The sequence below is a fragment of the Triturus cristatus genome, chromosome 6 (assembly GCF_964204655.1).
Source record: "Triturus cristatus chromosome 6, aTriCri1.1, whole genome shotgun sequence".
Classification (NCBI taxonomy): domain Eukaryota; kingdom Metazoa; phylum Chordata; class Amphibia; order Caudata; family Salamandridae; genus Triturus; species Triturus cristatus.
Genome location: NC_140589.1, coordinates 1,911,115,229 through 1,911,134,253, shown reverse-complemented (window position 1 = coordinate 1,911,134,253; position 19,025 = coordinate 1,911,115,229). Strand labels below are relative to the sequence as shown.

At 48.6% G+C, this 19,025-nt stretch overlaps 1 pseudogene across 1 annotated transcript in view; it reads left to right on the top strand.

The window, feature by feature from the left end:
* The first annotated feature begins 245 nt into the window (after positions 1-245).
* Positions 246-19,025, top strand: part of LOC146822430 (uncharacterized) — a 69,585-nt pseudogene continuing 50,805 nt past the window's right edge. Inside the window, exon 1 of the transcript XR_014963300.1 lies at positions 246-426. The product of XR_014963300.1 is annotated as an uncharacterized LOC146822430 (transcript). The remainder of the gene's footprint in view (positions 427-19,025) is intronic.

The window sequence follows — 19,025 nt, the reverse complement described above, 5'->3', positions numbered from 1 at the left end:
TTTATGACTGGGCTGAACCCTGCTGCCCGTCCCTTCCCCGCCTTCACTCCCCATTCCCCGCCCAGTCCAGACACATCCCCCTCCCTTGGGGGAGGGGCGCCGAACCAAGGGGCATAACAAACAGCCATTAACATCAATTATCCTTCGGGTGGGGGGACCAGGTGGTGTTTTGGGACTGCCCACCCCCCGTCTGACCACTTCCCCTGTATGACGCACCTCTGACGCCACTGGTAAGGGGGGGGGGCACATGAGTCCTGAATGCCAGACTCCGGCAGGCGAGTTCTTTTCAACGCACGAAGCGCTGTGTCAACTGAGCGCGCCGTGTGATCTGCTGCATTGGAGTTGTGGGGTGGGAGACACAGACAAATGGATTATTTTCACCCGGAGGTGCTGTGTGAAGTGAGCGCGCCGTGTGATCTGCTGCAGGTGAGTTGTGATGCTGTGTGAGGTGAGCGCGCCGTGTGATCTGCTGCAGGTGAGTTGTGGTGCTGTGTGAGGTGAGCGCGCCGTGTGATCTGCTGCAGGTGAGTTGTGATGCTGTGTGAGGTGAGCGCGCCGTGTGATCTGCTGCAGGTGAGTTGTGGTGCTGTGTGAGGTGAGCGCGCCGTGTGATCTGATGCAGGTGGGTTGTGCGGTGGCAGACACACACACTCGGACTATTTTCACCCGGAGGTGCTGCGCTTGTACTTCGTGCAGTTTTCAGCTGCGTGTTCCAAGCCGAAGTGTAATGTTTTAATTTGTAGATGTGGGCACTGGGTTACCACGGCCCCCCTTTCACAGGCGAGCCAGGGTCGTGGTCTTAGTTCATTCTTCGGACTCTCTCTTGCATTCAATCTGACCGTTTGACCCCTGCTGCTGACCTCTGCATACAGCTGATGCCCCGTGCCACATGTGTGGATTCTGCACTCCATACGTCCTCGTGTCAGAGGGCTCCTTTCATTGTGCCAGTCCGCTTTCGACCCCTGCTGCTGACCTCTGCTTACAATTGATGATGCCCCCGTGCCACATGTGTGGATTCTGCACTCCATACGTCCTCGTGTCAGAGGGCTCCTTCCGTTGTGCCAGTCCGTTTTCGTTCCAGTGAGCGGCATCACGTCCTATTCAAACCCCCTCCCCCCCCTTCATTGGTCTGGCATAAGAGCACGCCCCCCCCTTCATTGGTCTGGCATGAGAGCACCCCCCTCTTCATTGGTCTGGCATGAGAGCGAGAGCACCCCCCTCTTCATTGGTCTGGCATGAGAGCACGCCCCCCCCCTCTTCATTGGTCTGGCATGGGAGCACCCCCCCCTCTTCATTGGTCTGGCATGAGAGCACGCCCGCCCCTTCATTGGTCTGGCATGAGAGCACGCCCCCCCTTCATTGGTCTGGCAGGAGAGCACGCCCCCCCCATCATTGGTCTGGCAGGAGAGCACGCCGCCCCTTCATTGGTCTGGCATGAGAGCACGCCCCCCTCTTCATTGGTCTGGCATGAGAGCACGCCCCCCCTCTTCATTGGTCTGGCATGAGGGCACAAGTGACGTATGCATCCATGGGCACTGAGTGTATAAAGTATACCAGCTGTGCCCGCAAGCATGGCAGTGCCACCGCCTTCTATCACTCTTCCACCCCCATCATGCAGTACTTTCATTTCAATGTATGAGGGACTCTTTCACACTTAAAAAGTGCCCCCACTAACACAAGCGGAGTTTGAGGGGCCCGTTCACAGGCAGGCTTTACAAGCCAGGGTCTGTGCAGATCTCGGGGCCTCGAGTCTGATTGCTGTGCTGAGGAGGGGGCGGTTTTAGTTGGTTGTTAATCACTAGGGGCACTTGTTCCAAGTCTTGCATGCTCGCACACACGTATTATTTGCTGCTCTTGTGTCTTTGGCACAATTGTGCTCCATTTGTTAATGTTGAGTCTTATTTCCACGCTCACTTGCCTCCATTCTCTTTCCACCTCTGAGGCTCTCCTTGGCACTTTGTCCATCACCTTTGTTCCTGCGTGTGGGGCATTGGTTCAATCCTTGTGCCTCTCACTTAGTGACAGGTCTCTAGAGTGACCCCCAACATTTGGCTGTATATCTGTGGCTGCCCCCTCCCTGCATTGCAATCCTTCCTGGCACTGCCAGTGTCACACACGTTGTCTCTTTGTTTCAGTCTTATTCTCAGGGCTCAATTCTTAACCCTTTGACTTCTGTGGCCCCCGCTGAATCACTGCTGAAAACCGGGGACCCCAACCGAAGCTATTGCTATGCTTTGAACCTCAAAACTATGCGCAAAATACAGAGAGAAATATACAAAAAACAATGCAAAATTATGAAATGTGTGACTTAATAAACACACCAAAAATATATAACAAGCATTGGCATAGCCAATAGGTCTCGCTTTTGGGACCTTATAAGTGTTTAGTTATGCAACTGTTGCATGGCTAAACACTTATAAGGTCCCAAAGGCGAGACCTATTGGCTATGCCAATGCTTGTTTTTAAGCTAGGGAACATCTAGGGGAGAGGAGTTGGCGTAATGGCTAGGGCGCTCGACCTCGGAACTGGGTTCGAGTCTCGGTAATGACGCTGAACATCCTGTGATTCTGGGCAAATCATTTAAATGTGTGTCCTCATGTAACGTAACTGGTGCTATGTAAAGCGCTCTGATACCTGATTGGATTCGGGTCAAGTGCGCGCTATATAAAACTCTGCAAAAATTAAAAATATATCACAACTATACGGGAAAGATATTTCCACTGTAACGCCCCATAGGGAATTATTTTTGGACGGAATTGATACTTGGTTGAGTTCCAAGGCCTTATCATGATGGGCTGGACTGGCTCCGCACAGAGGTGAGCGCATGTGTAAAGTGAATTCATTTAACCTCCCATCTCTTTGTTTAGTTTAGTGCATTCTTGTAGGGCTCTCAGAGAGAGGCAAGCCCTGCTCACTGTTTCTGACCTGAAATGTCTGAAAATCAGTGCCTAATTCAGAAATATCGTCTTAAATGAATCCTCTGCAGGCACAGAAAACAGGCGCTGGGTTCTACCAAATACAGCCCCTGATTGACGTCATTGTGAAAGTTGTTTTCGTTTCCCCCGTCTCTGCCTCCTTTGTATTCTAACCAGGAATAGAAATAACTTTTCATCTGCAGTAGTGTTTGGTTGTTATGAAACCTCTTGGTGTTTTTGGTTTGCTTTTGTGAATGTAAATGGAATTGCAGCCTGTGAGAAACATGTCGCTCAAATTTAGTTTCCTAAAGTTGTCAAATATTTATATACAGATGCGCGGCCTAGTAAATATCAGCAAAGAAATCATTTTTGAGTGAGCAAGAGTTATAAATAGGTAGGAGGAAAGAATACGTTTTCTAATTTCATTTACTCATTTTCTGAAGGCAAGTTTGTCATGGGTGTGTGAGGTTGTCAGTTTTTGCCTATAACGTTTTATTCCATGTTTTATATTTCTGATTTATCTTTATTTACCAGCTGTCTTGGAAAAAAAAGCACCCTTTAGAGAGATAGGGAGAGCAACCAGAATGGAGGAGGCATCGCCATCGTCCACAAGAACACCATCCGCATCACGACCAACTCCGAAGACACCCTCACAGCCGCCGAACACCTGCACTTCCAGATCCACACCGACCCCAAGACCACCCTCAGAGGCACCCTCATCTACAGACCCCCGGGACCTCGCACACAATTCAGCGAAGACATCGCCGACTTCATCAGCCCGCACGCCCTCCCCTCCGCTGACTACATCCTCCTCGGGGACCTCAACTTCCACCTGGAGAACAACAACGACCGCAACACCACCACCCTGCTGGACAACCTCGCCAACCTCGGACTCAAGCAACTGGTGACCACCCCCACCCACTACGCCGGCCACACGCTCGACCCCGTCTTCTCCTCCAGCAAGGACATCACCTTCAGCCACGCCACCGGACTCCACTGGACAGACCACAGCTGCGTCCACTTCAGCTTCAGAAGGACCACGACTCGCCACCACCCGCAACTGGTTCCCCGCAGAAGCTGGAACAAGATCACTGCCGACCAGCTCACCACATCCCTGAGCCAGAACCCCCCCACCAGATCAGCGAACCCCAACCAAGCCGCCAACAACCTCCCGAAATGGATCAGCAACTGCGCAGACGACCTCGCTCCACTGAAGACCCCCCCCCGCCAGACCCGGCACCAAGAAAGCATCTTGGTTTACCGACGAACTCAAGAGCTCCAAGAAGAACTGCCGGGCCCTAGAGAAAGCCTGGCACAGAGACCCAACTACAGACAACATGACCACCCTCAAGCTCGCCACTCGAAGACATCACCAGCTGATCCACGCCACCAAGAAATCCGCATTCAAGGAACGACTGGACAACAACGCCCGCAACAGCAAGGAACTCTTCAACATCGTCAAAGAGCTCTCGAACCCCAGCGCCGGAAACAACGACATCACGCCCTCGCAAGACCTCTGCAACTCGCTCGCCTCGTTCTTCCACAGCAAGATCGCAGACATACACAACAGTTTCAGCACACAGCCAACGCACCCTACGACCGGAACAACGCCCCCCACCACCACCCTCCGCGCCTGGACCCCTGTCAACACCGAAGACACCATCCGCACGATGAACTCCATCCACTCAGGATCTCCAACCGACCCCTGCCCTCACCACGTCTTCAACAAGGCCGACTCCGTCATCGCACCCCACCTGCGGGACATCATCAACGCCTCCTTCGACACCGCCACCTTCCCAGAGAGCTGGAAGCACGCCGAACTCAGCGCCCTACTGAAGAAACCATCAGCGGACCCCACCGACCTCAAAAACTACCGCCCCATCTCGCTCCTTCCTTTTCCGGCCAAAGTCATCGAGAAAACCGTCAACAGACAACTGGCCGCCTTCCTCGAGACAAACGGATCCATCGACCACTCGCAGTCCGGCTTCCGGGCCAACCACAGCACCGAGACCGCCCTCATCGCAGCCACCGACGACATCCGAGCTTTGCTCGACAACAGGGAAACAACGGCCCTCATCCTCCTGGACCTCTCCGCGGCGTTCGACACGGTCTGCCACCGCACCCTAGTGCAGCGCCTCAACAACATCGGTATCCAGGCGAAGGCACTGGAATGGATCATCTCCTTCCTCGCCGGAAGAACACAGAGAGTCCGCCTACCCCCGTTCAGATCCGAGGCCACCGAAGTCATCTGCGGCGTACCACAAGGATCATCACTTAGCCCCACCCTCTTCAACGTCTACATGAGCCCCCTCGCAGCCATCGCATGCCAACACAACCTCAACATCATCTCCTACGCCGACGACACCCAGCTGATCCTCTCCCTCACCAACGACCCCGCCACCGCCAGAACCAACCTACACGAAGGGATGAAAGACGTAGCCGAGTGGATGACAAACAGCCGCCTGAAACTGAACTCAGATAAGACGGAAGTCTTCATCCTGGGATCATCACCCTCCGCCTGGGACGACTCCTGGTGGCCCCCTGCCCTTGGCAGTGCACCCAAACCAACAGACCACGCACGCAACCTGGGCTTCGTCCTGGACTCCTCCCTCTCCATGACCAGACAAGTCAACGCCGTCTCCGCATCATGCTTCAACATCCTACGCATGCTACGTAAGATCTTCCGGTGGATCCCCACCGAAACCAGGAAGACGGTCACCCAGGCCCTCGTCACCAGCCGACTGGACTACGGCAACTCCCTCTACGCCGGAACCACAGCCAAACTCCAGAAACGACTCCAGCGCATCCAGAACGCCTCAGCACGCCTCATCCTGGACATTCCCCGACACAGCCACATCTCCTTACACCTGAAAAACCTACACTGGCTCCCCGTCAGCAAGAGAATCGTGTTCCGACTCCTCACCCACGCACACAAAGCTCTCCACAACCAAGGCCCAAGATACCTCAACGACCGCTTGACCTTCTACACTCCCACCCGCCAGCTTCGATCAAACAGCCACGCCCTCGCCGCCGTCCCACGCATCCGAAGAGCCACAACAGGAGGAAGATCCTTCTCCTACCTGGCTGCCAAGACGTGGAACTCCCTCCCCATCCACCTCCGCCTGACCCAAGACCACCTCTCCTTTAGGAAGCAACTCAAGACCTGGCTGTTCGAGCAGTAGCGGACCCCCCTCCCCCAAGCGCCTTGAGACCCTCCGGGTGAGTAGCGCGCTATACAAATGCTTGATTGATTGATTGATTGAGTAAACAAAGGCACAGATAGGGAGAGTCCTACAAGGCCTGTTTCCAAATTCAGCAGTAATGCGCCGAACTACGTGCTTCAGTGAGCTCTTATCGGAGATGCTGTGTTTAGGTAGAATTTGAAGTCAGCACTTTAAACATAGGCGTGCATCAGTGGTCTTTGCTGCCTTGATCTCGGCAGTAGCATCCAAACTGTTATTATAGTGAAGAATTCGGCTTCTAAAGGATGCAGTGATTGTGTGATTCAGTGAATGTGGTGCAGCCTGGCGGATTAGGGCCACATGTATCTAACAAGCAGGGAGGGGGTGGCAAATGGTGATCATTTCGCGGCCGCTTTGATGTTCTCAGTGGCCGCGCGGCTCACTGAGAACATCAAAGCGGCCGTGAAAGTGATCACGCAGTGCTTTTCAGGCTGCCAAATGGTGCGCGCGCCTGGCGCACATGCACTGTATTTGGAGGACTGAAAAGCACTCGTTTGCCCAGATCCCCGTTTAACACAAGCATTTGCAATGCAATAGGTCTCGCAGTTACACGAGTTAAAGCTATTGGCATTGTAAATGACAATGCCAATAGGCATTGTTATTTGCAATGTCAATAGCTCAAACTCGCGTAAATGCGAGACCTAATGCATTGCAAATGCTTGTTGTTATGGTGCAGTGTTCACTGTTTGCCTGGTCTGTTGGTGCTGTTGAGTGTCTCCTCTAATGGGAGGTTCCCAGTTGTGGTCCACCAGAGTTAACAATGCCAGATTTTCCGAACATCACTATGAGCTAGATTTACCTGCACTTAATATCAGTGGAAAACATCAGATTATTGGTTATGCTGAAAATCTGGCGTGGGTCCCGGTGCTCCTGGTCCGACGTGGGACATTCTTGAACTCTGCTTATTGAGCAGCATGAAGATCAGTTGGATAATCGTGTGTGTTTGCAGATCCTCTTGACCAGGATTGTAAAGAGGAATAACTGGCGTGTAATTTCTGGGGTGACTGGATGACTTAAATAGTAAAAAAAGCGAACCTTCAATTTATTTGTCGCTCCCCTCAGACAACAGTGCATTGCTTGTTTGTTGCTTACATTGGGCGCACGTCGGTACTTAATCACTTCTAGATGCAGAGTCAACAAGCGGCCGTGCGGCTGCGAAAGTGATCGCGATCAAACATCAAAGCGGCCGTGCGGCCTCGAAAGTGAAAGCAAACAAGTGCTTTCAGGCTGCCAAATGGTGCGCGCGCCCGGTGCACATGCACTGTATTTGGAGGCCTGAAAGCACTTGTTTGCACTTCCAGATCCCCCATTTACAAAAGCTCTCGCGAGACAGCGCTAAAGCACTGTCTCAGGCGAGACCTAAAAATCACATTTTAATGGGAAGGTTGGAACTTTTCAAAATCTGTTTTTATTTCTAAAAGGCAAAGCTATATGCTGGACTAGCAGACCACTCTGTTTCCTTGCTCATGATGCATGTTGTCCTTTTGTTGACGCATACCAATGCTTCACTTGAGACCACCCATACCAGCAGGATTTTGCTTGCTGTCCTTGTGCTGCTCCCACTAATCAGGCTAAGGAGACAACTTACATTTTAGCCTCCCATTTCATGTTCCCCCACACTTGTACAGAGTTGTATGTTTTTCAATTTTACAATGTTTCTAATATTATTTCATTTCTCACCTGTCAAGGCTCCCATAAATTGTTGTTTAAGGCCCCAGATTAAGAACCATAGCTCTATGCCTTTGTGTTAAAGGAATAGGCTTTGCGTCTGTGTTTATATCACATCGCTTGTTTCTGTCTTGCTTTTCAGCCTGCATCGCCAGCACTGTGTCTATGCCATTTTCCGCTGAAAGGCAATATTTCTCTCCATGTGTTCCCATACCTGTTGTGTCACGCAGTTTGGTGCTTACTTTCCCTCCATGTTAAAGAACAGTAGATGTTTCAGCGCCCAGGCTAATGTGCTGCATAGCTTAATACATATAAGGTCCCAAAGGCGAGACCGATTGCATTGCAAATGCTTGTTTTTAACCCTGCTATCCAGGACTTGTTTCTAATCCGGTGCTAGTAGCGCGCCTTGCTCTGAGTACAGTCCAAGGGTATTATTAAACGGTAACATTACCAATCTTACATAGATGTCTAGGAGCAATTTAATTAAAAAAATATCACCGCTCAGACTCCACTCCTGTTGGGTATTTGGGCTGAAATGGAAAAGTGTCCCCCAGAGCCACCAAAAATTGTGGTCCCTGGTATACCACGTAATGAAGTTAGGGGCAGTGTCCCTGGATTATAACACATTGGTGTGTTTACATAGACCGTAGCTTAGAAATGCACAGCACCTATAGAAATACAGTGCAGTGAAAGTACAGTAAAAATAAAGGTACATTGGATTGTTCGATGTTAAATGTTTAACATGGCTGTAATGTTGGGGTTGGTTTTGTCATTAAGCATCAGAGCAGCGTTCATTTGATAATCAAGCAACTCGCGTGACTGTCAGTGTGCTTAACACTGTAGGTTGTGACTACTTTACTCCCACTCGGAGCACATATTGGATGTACCCCACTCCCACTCGGAGTACCTTTTTTTTTTTTTGGAGTTTTATAAAGCGCGAACTAGACCCGAGACATTAGGTATCAGAGGACTTTACATCAGCACCAGTTTTGTTACAGAAGGATACATTCATTTTTTGGTAGGCACAGGGAGATTAAGTGATTTGCCCAGGATCACAGGCTGTTTAGCGTCGTTGCAGACACAAACCCGGTTCTCCAGCTTCGAGGTCGACTGCTCTAGCCGTAAGGCTACATCCTCCCCCCCCATATTGGGTGCACCCTACTACCACTCGGAGCACATACTGTGTGCAACCTACTCCCACTCGGAGCACATATTGGGTGCAACCTGCTCCCTCTCGGAGCACATATTGGGTGCAACCTACTCCCACTCGGAGCACATATTGGGTGCAACCTACTCCTACTCTGAGTAAATATTGGGTGCAACCTACTCCCTCTCGGAGCACATATTGGGTGCAACCTACTCCCACTCGGAGCACATATTGTGTGCAAACTACTCCCACTCGGAGCACATATTGTGTGCAACCTACTCCCACTCGGAGCACATATTGGGTGCAACCTGCTCCCACTCGGAGCACATATTGGGTGCAACCTGCTCCCACTCGGAGCACATATTGGGTGCAACCTGCTCCCACTCGGAGCACATATTGTGTGCAACCTACTCCCACTCGGAGCACATATTGTGTGCAACCTACTCCCACTCGGAGCACATATTGGGTGCAACCTGCTCCCACTCGGAGCACATATTGGGTGTACCCTACTCCCTCTCGGATCACATATTGGGTGCAACCTACTCCCTCTCGGAGCACATATTGGGTGCAACCTACTCCCTCTCGGAGCACATATTGGGTGTACCCTACTCTCACTCTGAGCACATATTGGGTGTACCCTACTCTCACTCGGAGCACATATTGGGTGTACCCTACTCCCTCTCGGAGCACATATTGGGTGTACCCTACTCTCACTCGGAGCACATATTGGGTGCAACCTGCTGTTACGGATAGGATTTAAATTAGATATGTTATGGGCAAATAACCTCTATCCTATACTTCAGGATTTTAACGAGGAGCTTTGGCAAATAGACAAATTACATTTAACTATAGTTGGCAGGATAAAAGTGTTAACAAAATATTTCCTAGAATTCTGTACCTGTTTCGTTCCATTCCCCTTGAACTGCAGCCTAATATAATCCAGAAAATAAATGCTATTTTCTCGAACTTCATTTGGAACCATCATAAAATAAGACGGGCTTTTAGAATACTAACCCTCCCTCGGGAGAGAGGTGGTTGGGCTGCCCCGAACATACTTTTTTTACTGCTGGGCAGCTTTCTTGCAGCAGATGGGTACTCTCTTGGTGGAGGAGAGGACGGGTAGAGAGGATGACCTGCCTCCAATTTATCAGCTTGCTATAGTAAAGGAAGCAGAAGGGTTGTTTCTTAGACATGGGAGTCGAGCTACTATAAGAACATCCGCTTTAAATGTATCAAAGCAGCCAGGTCGGTCTGGATAAGTCAGTAAGACTTTGAAAATTCCCAAACTTAATAGATATACACCGTTATGGGGTTCATCACTGTTTACAGCAGAAATAATGGATGATATGGCTAAGGACTGGAAGCGGGCAGGTATAATACGGGCTTTGTGTTTATATAATGACGAAGCACAGATAATCCCCTTCTCGGATTTAGTAGAGGAGTTTGGATTCGACAAAGGGACTCTGTTTAAGTATATCCAAATGAAGGGGTGTTTAAAAAGCTTGGAAAGGGGATCATTTAGCCTAAGAACAATACCTATATTGGATGAAATACACCGGGGAGGGGGAGGGGGGCGCCCAGGTTGGGGATTTCTGTAACATGCTGCTGGAAACTGTACCAGATGATTTCGATAAAACAGACACGATGGGCAGAGAAACTCGGGGACGCAGAGGTAGATCCAGACATGTCCTTGGAACTGGGGAGAAATACTCTCTTGGCGGCCAATTTGAAGACACAACATTACAAAACTATCTTTGATTGATACTATACCCAAGCAAAGCTGTATAAGTGGGGGAAACGAGAATCGGATAAATGTCCTAGATGTTGCCAGGGCCCCGCTGATATTATCCATATGTTTTTTTTTCATGTAACCTCCTCAACTCATTAAAAAAGGGAATTGAGAACTTTTGGCAAGAAACAACCAATCGTATTCTTACTATCACCCCTACTATGATGCTATTTGGGTATGATCGCCGAGCTGAACTATCTACAATTCATAGAGATTTAGGGTTTATTACAATTACAGTAGCCAGACTTTTGATAGCCTCAGTATGGAAAGATGCAGAACCCCTGCCATATACTGCTTGGCTATATCTGGTATTAAATATTCGTGTTCAGGAAATGGCATTATATAATAAGGGTTGGCGTGCAAGAGAGAAGGGACGTACGATATGGGGACCTATGACCAACTGGTTTAAAAAAGGATCCGTTGAGCCAGTAAATAGGACAGGAATCGGTTAAGCCCGGACGATTTGAGAATCTTCGCCCTATCTCTCTTCTCCCCTACTTGGCCAAAGTAGCCGAAAAACTGGTCAACTCACAATTGATGGACTTCGTCGAAAAAGCGGCATTATTGCACAAGACGCAATTCGGTTTCCGTCCCCGTCATTCCACAGAATCTGCTCTCGTAACTGCAGCGGAGGCTCTTCGTCAGGGGGCGGATGAGGGTCAGACTATGGCCCTCATCTTATTGGACTTGAGCGCAGCATTCGACACTGTAGCTCACGCCAACTTGCTACAGTGTTTAAATGATGGGGGAATATCTGAAGCTGCACTCTTATGGATCCAATCCTTCCTGACTGGAAGAAGCTTCCAAGTCCGCCTGGGCGACCATTACTCGAAAGCCATGGATCTGGGACAGGGCGTTCCCCAAGGATCGTCCCTGAGCCCGACCCTATTCAATCTTTACATCTCCCCAGTGGCTTTGATTGCCGCTAGTCATGGTGTGGAAATCGTGTCATACGCAGACGACACGCAACTGGTCATCTCCCTATCGCGAGAACCTGGACTTGCCTCAAGTAGTTTTAAGGCCTGCATGCAAGATCTTGCTACTTGGATGTCTACCAATTGCCTTAAACTAAACGGAAGCAAGACAGAGGTGCTCGTGGTGGGGGGGAGCCCCTCCGCCTGGTCGTCTGCGTGGTGGCCCCCTTGCCTGGGGGAAGCTCCGGTACCTCGTCAGGAGGTTAAGAACCTTGGTGTATGGTTTGATGCTGATTTGTCCTTTGGTCCCCAAATAAACCAGGTAGCGGGTGTCTGTTTCAGCGTCTTAAAAATCTTACGCAAGGTCCTTGCCCTCCTCCCCATGTCCGCACGGAAAACGCTGGTACATGCCCTTGTGACATCACGTCTGGACTATGGCAACCTACTTTATCTAGGTGCCACCTGTAAGGCAGTAAAACGCCTCCAGGTATTACAGAATGCGGCAGCCCGCCTCATCTTAAAACTCCCCAAAAGATCAGACTCCAAGGCTGCTCTTCATAGCCTTCACTGGCTACCTGTAAGACGCAGAGTGGAATTCAGGGCCCTCTGTACATGCCATCGCATTCTTGCGCGGAAAGCGCCGGTACCGCTCCAGAACCTAGCCACCAAGCACGTACCTTCACGTGCTTTGCGTTCCTCTCATAAAGGTCTATTGGTGGTCCCTAGAATCAGAAAGGCCCGTATGGGTGGACGCTCTTTCCGCCACCTGGCAGCTAAATGCTGGAATGCTCTGCCTCTTAATCTCCGCCTAGACCCCTCGGAATCCAGTTTCCGCAAGAACCTAAAAACTCACCTCTTTTCAAAGTAACTGAACCCCTCCTCTCCTCTGTTCTGAGTTTTGCAAGTGTAGCGCGGGGACACGCTTTTGCGTAACCAGGCGCTTTATAAACTTTCCTAATAATAATAATAAATAAATGTATATAATATATATAATGTAATAGACTTTGTTATTGTTTTGTGTACCGGCCCTGCTATGATGATAAGGTTTTTGAATGTATGCTAAAGATAAGTGACTCAACTTAAAGGACTGTAAGAAAGGAATGTTAATAATGAACTTAAGCTCTCTGTGATCAAAATGTACCTTGTGGCAAAATTTAACAATAAAGGAAAAAAACAGAAGGACACATTCATTTTTTGGCAGGCACAGGGAGATTAAGTGATTTGGCCTGGATCACAGGATGTTGAGCGTCGTTGCCGAGATTCGAACCCGGTTCCCCAGCTTTGAGGTCGACTGCTCTAGCCGTAAGGCTACATCCTCTCCCCATATTGGGCGCACCCTACTCCCACTCGGAGTACATATTGTGTGCAACCTACTCCCACTCAGAGTACATATTGTGTGCAACCTACTCCCTCTCGGAGTACATATTGTCTGCAACCTACTCCCACTCAGAGCACATATTGGATGCAACCTGCTCCCTCTCGGAGCACATATTGGGTGCAACCTGCTCCCTCTCGGAGTACATATTGTGTGCTACCTGCTCCCACTCGGAGTACATATTGTGTGCAACCTGCTCCCACTCGGAGTACATATTGGGTGTACCCTACTGCCACTCGGAGTACATTTTGGGTGTACCTTGCTCCCACTCGGAGCACATTGGGTGTACCCTGCTCCCACTCGGAGCACATATTAGGAGCACCCTACTCCCACTCGGAGCACATACTTTGATGTCAGCCTTTTTTAATGGAGTTCCTTCCACCCAAGCTATATATTGCCTTAGTAGTGTACATTGATCGTGGCAGAAGGTTGGCTGTGAGGACTAGGGGTGTGTTCTTGTCGGGTCTTGCATGCATTCTCTGCTGTTTGTGTCGTTGGACGGTTGTCCATCACCTGGCTGGTTGTGTACACACTCCATTGTTTTAATAATGGAGGCATCACTTTGGGACCTTTTTATTGACTGGGGGTGAATGTTTTGATTTGTTCTGCATTCCGTCCATCAATTGTGTGCCTTTTGCGCCAGGTATGCCCAGACGTGGGTCCTGGGCTCACTGTGCCACTGGAATCAAGCTAACCTGGCTGAAGAGGGGCGAAACCCCGAAACCGGTCCTAGGATGCTTGTTTCCGGTCCAGGGAGGACCTGGCTTATTTGTTTGGGCTGGACTGTTCCCATGAGGCACAGGGTCAAGACTGATTTGCATATGGCCAGGTCTAAACTGGAAGTGTCATGGTGAGCAAAAGAATGATGGATTTTACCCAGATCTCTTGACTGGTGGTGAATGTTTTGATTTGTTCTGCATTCAGTCCATCAATTGCGTGTCTTTTGCTTTTTAGTTAAGTCAAGTTTATTTTGAGTTTGTTTACTTTAAGTAGGCCGCCCTCCCCACCCCCAGGGAAAACTTGTTTACTGAAAATTGTAAGTGAAATCATAGACTGTCCTGTTTATCTGTAATGAAGAATAAATACTAAATGTTATTGCCAGAACGAATAATTTTAGACCAAGTTTCCTTCATTAATTACCCACCCCTTATTTAGAAGGGAGAAATTCTTCAATCGGTTTCCCGCAAGTTGTGCTGATTGGGACTAGAGTTTAAGGTTCTGATTAACGTAGTGTTGATTAAACAGTAAATCTCACCAGAATTATGAGGAACGGTCACGGCGATGAAGCCATCTTGCATGAGTCCCAGTGAAATGTTTAATGTTTTTAGGTCGAGCCTGGGCAGCGCATGCGCGGCTCCAGGAGGCATGCTGTATTGTTGTATGTAATTGACGCCCCAACCATATTTGTCATTGTCCTTCGTTAATATGGCTTCTGGTTGGTTAATAGGCTTGTTAGTACCTCCTTTGTCCTCAATTGTAACTTCCCATGGTGACTGGCCCTTTTACTTCAGTTGTTACACGTATGCTTTAATTGGAGCCTGGGAGCACTATTTTCTTAATTGGTTTTCTACTGCCTGCTGTTGCAGGCAGGAAACGCTCTCTCTCTCAATGCTTTTTTTAAGGTCGAGCTAGAAAGCGCAGCTGTCTCTTCGAGACCTGCTGTAATAGGTCTGTGGACATAAAGTCCATCCCCTTTCTTGACATTGCTTTTCATTTGTCTATTTCAGCGTCCTTCAAAAATCCCTGCTTGCTAGCGGTCAGTCCTGCCTCTTTGTCCCTCCTTTCTCTCTTCTGTTCCTCCCACAGAGCAGGGAATTAGTACTGTCTCATTCCACTATGGTTCTTTATCTGTTCTTGAGGGACTATTTTTTTGCTTGGATTCCTGCCCTGTTATCGTTTGTTAATGTTCAACTTCAGCTCCCTACCTGCTTATATTTAAATATGTGTTAGTCCTATCCCCTCTCAATGCCACAGTTATATTACTGCTGCCTCCCCTGCCGTGCTTCCCGCTCTGTTGCTTGAATTTTATTTAGCTTTATTTAATTTGTGGCACTTTTAGAAGTTCATCAACAACAAAAGAGTGAACAATGTAAGGAGCAAACTAGGAGTAACAGCGTGAGCAAAAAGTAGTGTTTTTAAGAGAACCCTCACTCACCAACCTAGTTGGTGACATGCTTCATCATCGGGTTCCACCAGAGAGGCCGAATGCCTCTCTGGTGTGCTGCAACGCCTGAACTACAGCGGAGCTGGTTTTGATGGAAAGGGAAGTGAAAATTTAAAAGGTGAATGGTTTTAACCAATAACCAATTTAATCGTGGCAAACCAAATACCGAAATAAAAACAAGTGAGTTGGACAAGAGCCGGCCAATTAGGTGGGACAAGGCTCATCCAAAAGGGGGAAGGTCAACATGTTTCTGCTTAATGAGCCCAGTCGGCTAAGCATTCGTCAGGACCATGGGGAACACCACGGCGGTATGCACACGCTAAGGTGCACCCTAACCAGTGGTGTATTTGAGCGGTAAGACTCACTGTTTTACCGCGAAAGCCATCCTGTAATTAAGGGGCTAGTAACGCCTGTAAGGGAAAAAAACAGACATAACACACATAAAGACATATACAGATAGACACATTGTGTCACTTGAATTGCTTATACTTTATGTGATTCAGGTGAACACAATTGGTAGGCCCATGCTGTGAAGCGGGAGTGGGTGTCAAATAACGTTATGTGGTTATCAAGACTCCCACAGTAAAGAGTGGTGCTCTGTGAGAGCTAGAGGACCTGTACTTATATCATTGTGTTTCGTTGTGGTCCTACGCACTAATTGTGCCAGTGAAAAAGATCAATAGAACAATGTATTAACTGGCCGGCCAGCGATGTGCTGTCGGCGTAGGCTGTATTAGCCGTAGTGTATGCCTTAAAAATATATACATATATAGCGGACTCGTGTAAGTGAAGTACATGCTGAAACGAGCACACATAGTATTTGCCAGGCGCCGTTGCTCCAGTGCATGACTATCAATAAGGTATGTTAAAAACAACAACAACATGGAAAAAAGGGGGCTGAACTCTTACTCTGTAAACCAGTATTTGTTGCGTCATGGGTCCGAGAGGGGGGTAGTGAGCTATAGTATCTGTGGGAGTAGATAAACAGGAGAGCCTTGTTTGTCTGGGTACTCGTAAATGAAACTCACTGGGACCAGAGGGACGCGATGGTGAAGGGAAACTACTTACTTCCATGCTCGCACACTCCCGTAAGATACCTGGATCAGTCCTGCTCGGCCCGGATCTTGGTGAGTGTGAAGCGAGAGCCGGAAGAAATACGAATGCCAACCCATCACGTGATGCGAAGACGCGTGTCACGTGATAGCAACAGCGTCCGTCAACGCGTGACATCATCATCAGGGGCGTGTATTATCGGACGTGCCCCCAGATCTAATCCCATTGGGATTGGTCATTTAAGATGGAATGAGGTGAGGGAGGACATGCCAGTTTTTTCCAGAGAACGGGACAAAATAATTGCGAAAACCCTCGTCCCAGTTATTTAAGTTTGGAAATGGCCGGTGACTGTTGACTATTTATAGATGCCACGTAATGCCTAAAAACCTTTCAAAAGATTACACATTGTGGGAGGGTCTCCTAAGTGACAGCTGTTTTCATGAGGACAATAAAGTGAGGCGCATTAAGTTTTACATCTATTGGTGACCAACTGCATTGGTCAGTTTAGATGAATGTTACAACAGAGGGGGTCTAATAAAATCCTAGGCTGTGCTACAAAGAGGCCATCAAGGTGTTTGTCCCATTGGTGGAAATCAACCCATATTTCAATTCTTCAAGACGGAGTTCCACGGGATGGTATCATTAAGACCTGTCAGGTGAGTGGAAAGGCGATAGACCCATCTTTGCTCTTTTTCAAAGAGTTGCTGCTGGGTGTTTTGTCCTGGTTTCAATTTTTCAATGATTGACCAAGTCATATCGTTCGTGGTATGATTGGCCAAAAGAAAATGTTCTGTCAATTTCGTGCTTAGTTTTCGACAGCGAATGGTACTGCGATGTTCGCATATGCGCTGCTTTATTTTCCTCCCTGTCATTCCGACGTATCTTAGTCCGCAGGGACAAGTAATGAGGTAAACAACGTCTGTAGAATTGCAGTTTGTGTGCGTTCTCTGCACCCATTGTTTCCCTGGTTCAAGTTCAAGGTATTTCGAAGGGGAAGTCAGGTGGCAGACACTACATGAACCGCAAGGGTAGTGGCCAACAATTGGGGGAAGGCCCCACGCACTAGTAATAGACTGATTTTGATCTTTGTCTGGTATCTTAGGGCGAGTATGGACCAAGGCATCCTTCAGACTCCTCGCTCTTTTGTAAGAAAAGAAGGGTTTTTCCCAGTTGTGCTTATTGCTCGTCAGGATATTCCAGTGTTTTTTAATGGACTTACTGACTGCGTTTGATGCTGCATTGAAAGTAGTCACACAAGTGAGAGGTATGGAATCCTGGTCATCTCTCACATGGTCTTCTAATAGAGCGTCTCGATTTTGATTCCGGGCCCGCTTGTTGCTCCTGGAAAGGATCCTGTCAGGGTAACCTCGGGATTTCAATTTCCGTGTAAGTTCTTGTGCTTGTTTCTTGTATGTAGACACTTCGCTACAGTTCCGACGTAGACGCAAAAATTGCCCAAAGGGGAGGTTTTCCCTCAGAGGGCGGGGGTGGTAGCTGGAAAAGTGTAACAAATTATTTTTTGCCGTCGGCTTATGATGAGTTCTGGTTTGGAGGGTATCACCTGTTCTAGTGATTACCACATCAAGGAAGATCATCTCATCCTTGTTGTGTGTGTGGGTGAATCTGAGATGGGGATCGCAAGTATTTATCCATCCAAAGAAATCTTGGAGGCGATCCTCAGAGCCCTGCCAAATGATCAGCACATCGTCAATGTACCTTTTCCAAAAGAAGAGGTTTGACAGAAAAGGGTTGTGTGGAGCCAAAATGAATTTCCCTTCGAAATCGAAAACGTACAGCCCGGCTACCGAAGGCGCAAATGTGCTGCCCATTGAAGTTCCTGTGATTTGCTGAAAAAGGTCACCCTTATATTCGAAGAAGTTCCTTTTCAGTGCGAGAGTGGCACAGCTGACAATGAATTCTCGCGGGGTCGTGTAGTTCCAGTCACTGGACTCAAGGGTGCGTCTCACGACATTGATGGTGTCATACTGGGGGATGCAGGTGTACAAACTTTCAATATCCATTGTCACCAGGAAGGATACACCTTCCGGGAGAACAATCCCTTGGAGTAGTGATAACAGACTCTTAGTGTCTTTGAGATAAGTGCTTGTTGATTGACAATGGATATTGAAAGTTTGTACACCTGCATCCCCCAGTATGACACCATCAATGTCGTGAGACGCACCCTTGAGTCCAGTGACTGGAACTACACGACCCCGTGAGAATTCATTGTCAGCTGTGCCACTCTCGCACTGAAAAGGAACTTCTTCGAATATAAGGGTGACCTTTTTCAGCAAATCACAGGAACTTCAATGGGCAGCACATTTGCGCCTTCGGTAGCCGGGCTGTACGTTTTCGATTTCGAAGGGAAATTCATTTTGGCTCCACACAACCCTTTTCTGTCAAACCTCTTCTTTTGGAAAAGGTACATTGACGATGTGCTGATCATTTGGCAGGGCTCTGAGGATCGCCTCCAAGATTTCTTTGGATGGATAAATACTTGCGATCCCCATCTCAGATTCACCCACACACACAACAAGGATGAGATGATCTTCCTTGATGTGGTAATCACTAGAACAGGTGATACCCTCCAAACCAGAACTCATCATAAGCCGACGGCAAAAAATAATTTGTTACACTTTTCCAGCTACCACCCCCGCCCTCTGAGGGAAAACCTCCCCTTTGGGCAATTTTTGCGTCTACGTCGGAACTGTAGCGAAGTGTCTACATACAAGAAACAAGCACAAGAACTTACACGGAA